At 31.5% G+C, this 7,761-nt stretch overlaps 1 pseudogene; it reads left to right on the forward strand.

The window, feature by feature from the left end:
- The first annotated feature begins 1,871 nt into the window (after window positions 1–1,871).
- On the forward strand, window positions 1,872–7,486 carry LOC106780586 (annotated as a pseudogene).
- Window positions 7,487–7,761: the final 275 nt, after the last annotated feature.

Below are 7,761 nucleotides of genomic sequence, written 5' to 3' on the forward strand. Positions count from 1 at the left end.
AATATCCACAGTGCAAACAACTTCACGCATATTGGTAAGAACAGGGAAACACCCAATTTGATGGACACATTGCACACAAGCAGGGAAGAACAAGGCAATTAATTTATTCAAGTAGCGTTCTAAAACAGAGAACTTACCTCGCACTCTAGAACACCCAACTCAATGGAAGCCGAGCGACACCGCGAGCTCTCAACCCAACAGTCAATCTCGGGCTTCACCGGAAAGACCTCCTGATGCTAATGACTACGAATCACCACCCCACCCACCGCACAAGCCTCATGCCGATAACCACGAACCACCACCCCACCCGACACCCACAACGGCACGACGAATCCTAGGCACACAATGCCACCGGATAAAACGGATAGGGAGAGGGATAGGGAGAGAATGAAAGGCAACAAGCAAGCGAAAGAGAAGGTAGAGGGAGCGAATGGGAAGCCAAATTTCTCAGCAGTTCTCAGCACAGGGGAGGGAGGGTTTTCTGTTTGACGAAATTGGGGACGACCTGCACGAATACCCTCAATCGCTGAGTTTAATTGGTCGAGACTCTTACCGAAAGACACAGAGCCCTCGCTAAGGTCTTCTTGACCGTCGATAACATTATTTCATCTTGCCCTTCGGAAAGTCACTTTTTGACCCTCGGTAATGAACTTTTACCGACGGTCCAGAGGCCTTCGGAAAAATACCGTCGGTATTTCACGCTTTTCTTGTAGTGGTTAGAATCATCTGAAAATGACATAAGAATGGCGCATTACACAATTACCTTTTCCAGAATTTTTGTGGAAGAATTCGTAGTGAATAATCAAGTCTTATTTCTGAAATCCAAAGACAGAAGGTGTGAAGAAGAAGTGAAGAAGTGCATGATGAATATGAATGTTGGAGTGATGAACAACGAATTGATTTGCTATATATTTTTGATGAACTATTCTCTATATAAATGTAGCGTGGTCCACAGTCTCATAAACTTTCTTTCTGAAATATGGTGATGATATCCTAACCAATGTGAATGCACCCTCTTTTTGTATTTTGAAAACCTTTCATTTTCATATGGGAAAAGAGTTTCTCCATTAATGAATGAAACTACGTAACAGAAATTATATATCCCTATAGTAAACTACGTAACAGAAATTATGTTTTGGCGCTTAGAGCCAGGTCCTTACGGGTTTGCTTTTGGTACCACTCCGAAATGTCTCTTAACATTGGAGGTATCTATGTGTATATAAACCCTTGACCAGCTTTTCTTTTACTCGATATGAGACTTTGTTTGCACTCCAAAAGATGTTAAATGAGATAATTTCCTTAAGGGTTGGCTACGTGAGTTAACTTTAACTCATAGGAGAAGAGCAATTGATTTTGTTTCATACTTTCTCTTTATGTAAGTGTTTATGTGGAAGTTTTTCCTTAGCAGGTTCTAATTAAAGTTTGTAAGGAGATTGGGAATGAATTTAGGACAATTACGGGGATTCAAAACATTCTTTTTTTTTGTTGTGGCTGTCAACTATGACTCTATAAGCACTGTGTTGCGTAAATTTTTGATGAACCAAATTGTTTGTACACTTTCTTGCAAATTGATGTCGCAGGTATTTAGTTCAAACTTGGCTGGTGCAAGATTGGTGATGTATACTTACTGAACCAAGATGGCATTCGTAACTAAGATAAAATGGGTTGTTCTTTCTGTAGTCACTTTATCTGTGGCGTCTATCATCATTCATCTATTTTTTGCAAAGTTTTGGTTCGTTAACTTAGTGCAGTACACTACCCATTCTTCCTGAAGATTTTGGGTTAGTTTTTAATATTCTTTGTATTTACTGCTTGTGCGTGCTAATGTCTTTTGAGTTTGACTCAAGTTATTTTGATTTTATTTACTCGAAATGCTACAGGTTATAAAGAATAAGAAGCTATGGGGTTCCATTGAGTCTTTGGAAACATTACAACCTAATGCCAATGCTAGAAGCAATTATTCTGGTAATAATTTTGGTCAAATGTCTTAACATTTTGTGTGGGAGACATGGGAGGAATGTAAATGTGCAAATTAGATATCTTGTTAAGTCAAAAGTGGGTGCAACTAAAACTATTTTGAAGCATAGAATTAATTTTTATCATCATGACTTGTTTTTTGATTTTTTTGTTTTTTGTTTTCCTTTGTAATGGTATTATCTTATAAACAGAAAATAGATTAGGGGAATCTCTGCTCCATGTGATATCAGAGACAGTAAATCTTTTCAAAAGTATCACTCGTATTTTAAAAGATTTTGATTTTAATCTGATTGCACTTATATTTCTAAGACTCTCAGAAAATTGTTCAAAGTTGACCTGGCTGATTATATGATTTCAATGTGTGAGAATTATGCCTTTCGAGAGCTCTCATCTTGTGGAAAAAGTGGAAGCCTTTTCTATTTGAGAAACGACAATCGTTACATGTTAAAGACCATGAAATAAGATGAAGTAAATGTGAGTTCCCTATTATTTGATTGGATACAATATGCTAAGGTATTAGTTTATATATAATATATATATATATATATATATATATATATATATATATATATATATTCTTTCTTTTTTTTTTATTAGATATTGAACCCGAAACAATCGTTGAAAAATTGAAAAACAAAACACATTTAAAATTGAAAGGTTTTTTCTTTAAAAATAATTTCAAGAAGAAGCGTAACTTAAAAGTAGTTAGATAAACACTATTTAAGAAAGAAACTAAGTTTTAAGGTAGAGATAAGTATGAAAGTTCTTATATTATTAATACACTTTGGAGCATAGACACATTGTCCTTTCTCCCTCACTAGTGACAACACTTTATTCTAGTGAACCCACTTTCAAGAAGGTTAGTTTAATTTTCGTTTTTGTTTTTTATGAACTATAGATTGGTCGAACCTGTTGGTATATATTGTTAATATTGATATTGTTGAACTTGCTTGTTGTTCACATACTGTATACATCCAAACTTAGGTAAAACTGAGAGTATATTCAAAACAACTCCAAATAACTTGAAAATTTGTTCAAAGCATCAAAATATCATGTGAAACTCCCATATAAAAATTTAGATCAAAATTCAAAGTCTAAGTATATAAAATATTTTTGCAAAGTATGAAAAAAAAATTGCAAAAAATAGAAAATGATCTTTTATTTTTTAAATCTAGAAAAAAAACACCTAGCTGCACTAGCCATCATGGGTTTGGAATTTTTTTTCTACCCAAATCAATGTATCATAATGCTAAAATTGCTAATGGAAGAAAAATTATGATCATTTAAAGATTTGTGACAATTGACTTTCTAAATAATTTTTATATTTCACAAAGACTCAAAGTAAGGACTCTTGAGATTTTTTTTTCTTGAAATAAGGGTTATAAGGAATGGTAAAAAAAAAAAAAGCTATCAAACCCAATTACAAGTTGATAGATAATATACACTATTATTATTCCCTGTATCACCAATCATTTCTAATAGCTTTTATTTATAGTTTATATTTCATACTTCAATTCTGGAAATATAAAATGTCAAAATTTGGTTATATTTATTGTTTTTCAACTTTTCAAGTCTCGTAAAATTGTAAAAATGGATCACATTAAAAAAAACCAAAGAAGTTGATTAACATTGGAAAATAACAAAAAAGAGATGTTGATTGACGTTTTCCAATATGACATCAATATTTTTTTTTTATGTTAAAGACAAAAAACACTTGAATCAAAGCCTTTTTTGCACTATCATATACATATTCTAATATTTTATTTGAATAAAATGAACATACTAAAGAAAAGACCAATGATAAAAACAAATAAAAGGAGAATAATATATTATTACATTTGTTTCCCATGTGGGGTTGAGAATTGCTTTTCACACTTTTCTATTAATCTTTTAATTCTTATTTTTAATTCTTATTTTATGTTTCTGTTACACTTATCCTTAATCTTGTATCTCTAATTTCAAAATCGAGTGGGTGATACCTATTAAAAACACTTTGATACTTAAATCAGTCAGATGTATCCGATTAGTTATTATAGTAAAATATTGAATTCACAATGAATATAATTATCTATTATAATAATGATATTTTATTTATTTGAATTCTTAAACGTTCATATTTTTATTATTATTATTATTATTATTATTATTATTAATATTAATAAAATATTGTAGCTTTAATAATAATATTGGATTACACTATTCTGAATACATTATTAAAAAATATATTCTAAATTATATAATTTTCAAAATGCATATATGTTTCGAATGGTACAATTAAAAATATATTTTTAAATTTAGAAATACGCAAAATTTGAAATGTATTTTGTTATAGTAATCCAAATTGTATAATAAAATATATATCTTTTTATTTGAAAATACATTTTAAATTATGCAATCTAAAATCTAATAAAATCCTGCACAAAACCTCCTCTAGAACACCATAGTCATCCCTCAATGGGGAAACAATGACAAATTGGAAATGTGGAAATAAAAGGAAAAAGCTTGAATCCCATCAAATTTCTTACTGCATCCCATAAAAAATTTCCAGAAAAATTATTTCAATATTAGGAGTGGGGTGATTATCTTCTGGAAAAAAAATTCCAAATTTATTTTAATGTGTTTCAAAAAATGAATTCCCAATAATAAGGTGTTAGAATATGGTGCAGGAACGACTGGGAATAGTGGAAACTCAGTGTGAGGGGAAATGGTTAATGGTTTAAATCTAATTTACTAAAGGGTATTTGAAGGATTAAAAGTTTTATTGGGTGTAAGGAGAAAAAAAGGGAGGTTCAGGAAGAATGACGGAATTTCAAATTTAGAAAGCATGCATATTCTTCCTTTCGATGTAATTGATTATTCTTAACTTATTTTCCTTTTAAGAAATTTATGTGAGCGACATTATTTAATTGTAGAAAGTGTAAAAATATTGAGATGTTGATAGAGATTACAACTTGAAATTCTTTTAAGGAAAAAGTTATTTGAGTCACATTGTAATTGGCTGCATTTGAAATTATTTTTTAAAGGAAAAACTGATTTCAAAAACTTGAACATTGGTATATTCCGAAACTATCTTCCTTCTTTCAACACTCTCATTCTTTCGAAACACACTCTTTCTTCTTTCTTCCATTTTAGGTTTTCACTTTCTCTCATCAAGTTCTCTCTTTTTCGTTTTCTCTCACCAAGTTCTATCTTTCCATTTGGTGAAGGCCTCGCAGTGATAGATTATTGTGCAATAGGTTCATCCAGTGATATTGGTTCTTTGAACAATGTATGAACTTTTTCCCTTTTTTGTTATCGTTTTTTGGGGTTGGGTTTTTGGTTTTTTCCTTTGCTCATTTTGCTAGTATTTGTTTTTGTTCATCTAGTGACATAGATTCTTCGAACAAGATATGAATATTTTCCCTTTTCCGTTATCGTTTTTTGGGGGCTGGGTTTTTGGTTTTTGCCTTTGGTAGTGATTTTGCTGGTTTTTGGTTTCAAGAGATTTGCCACTTAATTGAATTTAGAAATGGCATGTTGTTCAATTTGCAATAATTTTATACTTTAGTTGTTACTTTATGTGGATAGTAGACCTATATTAGTTCCTAGTTTTATTAGTTGAAAAACTTATTTGATCTTATGAATAATGTTTGTTAGACAAAGTTCTTTTAGCATTTATAGGATCGTGGCTATGTTCTTGCAGTTTCTCGGATTGTGACACCGAGTGAGAAGCGTGACATGTACATGCTTCTAGATGTAAAAATAGAGATTTATCCTATGAAGGAAAAAGAAAGATTCTTGATGGCTTTGTCTCCTTCACTTGTTTTGAATACTAAGGTAAACTAATTCATTTACAGTTCTGTGCTTTACTGTGGTTTTAGACAATTCGAACGTAGTTCTCTTCACTCAACAATTTATTTAAACCTCTTCTATAATCCAATTCTTATATACGCTTTGTTTTCTGCCTGATCATATTGTGGACTTAGCTAAAAATTAGCTCATTGTCACTCGATCACATATATAATGGAAGGTTCTTTCTGATGGTGCTAGCTAAACAACATGAACTGGTTAAGGTAGATTCAAACCGAAAAGGCACCGAGTCAAATTAAATTAAATGCCTTCCATACTTTGAAAATACAAGTCATACTATAGTTGACTGTGGAGAAAGGTCTCTCAGAATGTTACCCTAAGGTTATCTGCTTGCAAATGCACTTATTTAGAAACTGGAAAAAGTAGTTGTAATGCCTGTGTGGGATTAAACAAATTATAGATGGTTAAGGATTAGTGTCAGAATAAGTGAAGAGAAATTTAGCAGGGTGTTTCAAGCTTTAACTACCATATAACGGTAATATATAAATATGTGAAAGGTATCTGTTAAATTAAATTCTGATGGGTTATGATATAAGGGGTTTATCAAGGAGAGATTATATATGTGACATGAGTCTTAACAGACATAAGGCATTTGACACCACTTTTAACTTTGACTTAACTTGGATTATTTCCAACAATCTCCTCTCAAGAGTAAATTCCTTTCATATAGTATATTTCCCCTCAGGTGTATGGTGAGCTGTTTATACCTTGTTGTCATGGTTATGGTAGTGTTGTTGTTATAGTGGTTTAAGTGGTCATACTAATACCTTTTTTCTATGGTTATGATGTTGTTGTTGTTATAACCATACAAGTCAATCATCCTAAACCTAGTTATGATACCACTGAGTTATGTTATAGAGAGGTTTATTAGGAAGAGGTTATATATATGACATAAGTCTTAACACACATAACTTCACTTTTAACTCAACTTTAAGACAATCAGTTCTTGGGTCTTTCATGCATGAATTATTTCCACTTGGATTTATGGGTTCATGGGTTCACATTTGGATTATTCTCAACAAATTCAATTATTTATATTTGTTGCAAAAATAGTGAGTACTTGTTTCACACTGAATTGATCTTTCTCCAGGATGGCTCGGTGTCAATTTAAGACAAGTTTGAATACATCATGCATGGAAGGTTGTATAACATTGAGGGATGTTCAAAACCTGTGTTTGAAGTGTTAGTACATTTTTTTCCATATTGGTGTTTCACTCCATTTTTTTTAAATTATCATCTGGTGATCTAGGATGTTCAATCAAATCGTGCTTTACATGCAAATTGAATTAGCATAAAAATAGTTTAGTTGCATATATGTAAGCGTTATGTTTGTCTTCTTATTTCATGGAGTTTGATTAGAATGTTATTTACATTTTGCTTAATGGAGTCTATAATCTTTGCAATCACAGTATGATGGCAATTGTTTTTCTTTCATAGTTCTACCTTCTCAGTTTATGCTTTTGTTCTTGAGATTGGTCAATTCTCCAACCAAATTCTTTTTCTTGCACCAGGGAGGTATATGCATCATGTGGAGGACTTCAGTTGATGCTGAGAGGACATGCATCTCATTGTGTTAAGTTTGCAGTTGATCAGAACTTGTTCTTACTAATAAGGAAGATTGGAAGTTGAAACTGATGGTGGTGTGGCCTGAAAAAGAAAGGCACCCTAACATTATGTTTTTACTGTATCTTTTCTATATTGGATAAAGTAATTTGCATGAACTATGTTTATGATGTTTCTCCAAAGTTAGTTATTTGACATATTAAATGTGTGTTTGAGATCATTGCAAAATTATATTATTTCAACGATTAATTATTCATATAATCGATCGTAATCAAAGTAAGTTTTTATTTGTGTAAACATTTGATTAATATAGAATTTTGTGCATATAATTATATGAATGAACTTTCACAAGTTTTACATGGGTGGATCGAA

Source organism: Vigna radiata, unplaced genomic scaffold (assembly GCF_000741045.1).
Source record: "Vigna radiata var. radiata cultivar VC1973A unplaced genomic scaffold, Vradiata_ver6 scaffold_493, whole genome shotgun sequence".
Taxonomy (NCBI): domain Eukaryota; kingdom Viridiplantae; phylum Streptophyta; class Magnoliopsida; order Fabales; family Fabaceae; genus Vigna; species Vigna radiata.